This window comes from Canis aureus, chromosome 27 (genome assembly GCF_053574225.1).
Source record: "Canis aureus isolate CA01 chromosome 27, VMU_Caureus_v.1.0, whole genome shotgun sequence".
NCBI classification, from domain to species: domain Eukaryota; kingdom Metazoa; phylum Chordata; class Mammalia; order Carnivora; family Canidae; genus Canis; species Canis aureus.
This window is the reverse complement of record NC_135637.1, coordinates 8,759,441-8,762,473: the sequence shown is the minus strand read 5'-3', so window position 1 is coordinate 8,762,473 and position 3,033 is coordinate 8,759,441. Positions and strand designations below refer to the sequence as shown.

At 54.8% G+C, this 3,033-nt stretch overlaps 1 long non-coding RNA gene across 1 annotated transcript; it reads right to left on the bottom strand.

Moving 5' to 3' along the window:
- Positions 1-813: 813 nt before the first annotated feature.
- On the bottom strand, positions 814-1,908 carry LOC144299480 (uncharacterized). Its single transcript, XR_013366187.1, has 2 exons — positions 1,836-1,908; positions 814-1,650 (listed from the first exon to the last, which is right to left on the bottom strand). It is a non-coding gene; the product is annotated as an uncharacterized LOC144299480 (long non-coding RNA).
- Positions 1,909-3,033: the final 1,125 nt, after the last annotated feature.

The window sequence follows — 3,033 nt, the reverse complement described above, 5'->3', positions numbered from 1 at the left end:
ATTTTCCCTCAGCCCAAAAGGAAAGCCCAGTCTCCTTAGCAGGTGCTTTAACCTTTCTCCTTCCCCCAACCCCCGGCTGCAAGCAGTCTCCACGGATTCGCCCATTAGGGACACTTCATGTCAGTGGAACCCTCCACCACATGTCCCTTTGTGTCAGGCTTCCTTCGTGCTGCATGTTTCCAGTGTCCATTCATACCCACCGTATGGCGTGCCTCATTTCCTCTTCATGGCTGGATAATATTCCACTGTGCTGAAGGCCCACGGTTTGTGGATCTGCTCTTCGGGGGCTGGACCCTCGGCTTATTTTTACCCTGGGGCAGTGCTGAGTAGGGCCACTGCGAGGGATCGGGTGCAGGCCCCCAGTGGGCGCATGCCGTGTTCCTCATAGTGAGCATCTAGGATGGGTGGGTGTTAGCTTCACCTCTGCAGGAAACCACCAGCTGTTTTCCAAGCAGCTGTGCCACTCTGCGCCCCCACCAGCCACGTGTGGGAGGCCCAGCTGTCCCCCGTCCCCCCAGCATGGGACACCGTGCCATCAAAACTACTGGTGAAGGTGCTTCTGGATATACTGAAGGTAACAAAAGAGCCCAACCATTGCTCACAAGTATCACCATGCAAGGAGCTGCTACAAGGTCATTGGCAGATGAACAGGTGAACAGAATGATGTACGTATGTGGAGTATTATTCAGCCTTAAAAAGTCCCCTCTTCTGCTGTGGGCATCATCTGCCAAACAGTCTGAGAGCTGCCCCTGCAGGCTGTTGGTGCCATCCTTACAAAAGTGAACTTAAAAAATGGACTAGCTCGCAGACATATTATGGCATCAGAAAGAATCAAATCGGTGTTTTTCATAACATACCCAGCTGGCATGACCATTGACATAGTATCTGATGATCTAGAATCCAAGCAAAGAGAATGTCCAAATATTGGGTCTTCCAGCCCACTCCCACCCCCCACGCACTTGTACCTGGAGAAGGAGGAGGAGGGGAAGGGGTGGGGAGGGGAGCTTCAGACACATGGATGTCAACACAGGGTACCTCAAGGACACAACGCCAATAGAGGAAGCCAGACGCAGAGGACAGCTACAGTGTGATTCTGCATCCAGGAGGTCCCTGGGAGACCCCCCTGGGAGAGTCTGCTTTGTGGACTCCGGAAGTAGAAGGGCGGCTGTCAGGGCCTGTGGGAGGGGGAGTCAGTGTTGCATGGAGACATTCACAGGGTTGTGCAACCATCACCCCCATCCATCTCCAGAACTTTCTGGTCTTCCCAACTGCAGAATGCTGGAGGCGGAGGCGGGCTGTCCCCGGGCCGTGGTCTCGCAACCATGGCATCTTTTCTGGCTGACTGAGCAATGGAGGCTGCAGAGGCCTTGAGCTGCTGTCTGGGGAAGGGACACAGATCCGGTGGAAATCGGCTTGCACGCGCCCTTCCCCCTTCACAAAAGCGCTGAGCATTTACTTAGAGCAGCCTCATAAATCCCCAGCCATGGCACAGCCTTCCAGCTGGAAATGAGTCAAGCGTTCCTCTTTGCTGAGTTCAAGGCTGGCCCCCTGCTCTGCTGGCACTTAGGATCCCCTGGAATGAGCGGAGCGGGAGCATCACGGGCAAGCACGGCTGGTGGGAGCGTACCAGGCACGGCTCCTCCCCAGGACCTGGGATGGGGGGGGCAGGAGAGATCTCATGAGGAGCCTCCCACTGCCCTGAAGAATTTGAGAGCAAACAGCTAAGACAAACTTGCCAGGGGCCAAGTGGGAGTTTCCATGCGCCCCCCCCCCCACAACTTCCATCTCATCAGCGAGATCAAGTTACTCTTCTGAGTGTCCGGAAACCGACTTACCAGTGTTATACCCATCCTCCAGATGCCTCCGCTGAGGCTGATGAGGACTGAATATCTGTGTCCTACAAAGTTCATATACTGAATGAAACTTAATCCCCAGTATCAGGAAGTCGGAGGGGACTGAGTCACGAGGGTGGAGCCTCCACGAGGGGATTAGCACCCTCATGAAAGAAGCCCTGGAGAGCCCCCTCGCCCCTTTAACCAGCAAGGACACAGCAAGAAGATGACTGCCCATGCTCTTAGGAAGCAGGCCCCTCCACACACTGAATCTTGATCCTGAGCTTCCAGTCTCCAGAACTGCGGCAGCTATGTTTGCTGTGTGCACGCCCCCAGCAGCCTAAGAGAGAAGCCCAGAGAGACTTGGGGGTGACCTCAGAGGCGGTGGCACCTGCCCCCCACCCCCAGAGGTGGAAGGTCCACAGAGCCAGCACAAGACAGCCAAGTGCTCTGAGGTTGAAATGCCCTCCGTTTTGTCCTACTAGGTCTCCCTCTGTGTGTCCCACCTCCAGCCCCAGCCAGTTATCCCGTGCACTCCTTTCTTCTAGAGGGGTTCCTCGGGCCAGCTGCCACTCCCACCTCGATCCTCCAAGGGAGTGACTCTGAGAAACGTGTCCATCCTAAGGAATGCACACTCACTCCTTCTTGTCCAAAAAACAAACTCAAATCCTAGTGCAATGTGAACAAAAGCAAGGATGCAGGAAAACCCCAGAGGTCACAGAGAATGGGGAGGTGTGGTGGGAAGGTGGGTGGGGCCCACATGGTGGAGGGCTTTGAATGCTGAGCAGTGGTTTTGGGCTGGAATGGGGAAGGAGCTGAGAGCTGTGAGAGGCTTTGTATTGGGCCTAGAGCTTCTGCTCCAGCCACACAGGCCAGGCCTCCTAATGGGCCCTTGAATACACCTGATTGGTCCTGCCACAGGGCTTTTGTACCAGCCAGTTTCCTACCAGGCCTTTGTACCTACCATTTTCCCTTTGCTAGATCTTGGCACTGTTTGGTCAAAGATCACCTCAAATAGGAAGACCCCAGTGGCCTTTCCAGAGCAGCCTTTGTACCTGTTGAGTATCTTGTATCACGCTTCCTTACCCCTTAGTTTTATGGAGTTACCCCTTCCCACCGCCCAGAATCCAGGAGTTGCCTTGTTTGTTTGTCTATGCTCTTTCTCCTTTACTGCTACGGCCCCAGTTCCTAGGGCAGCAGG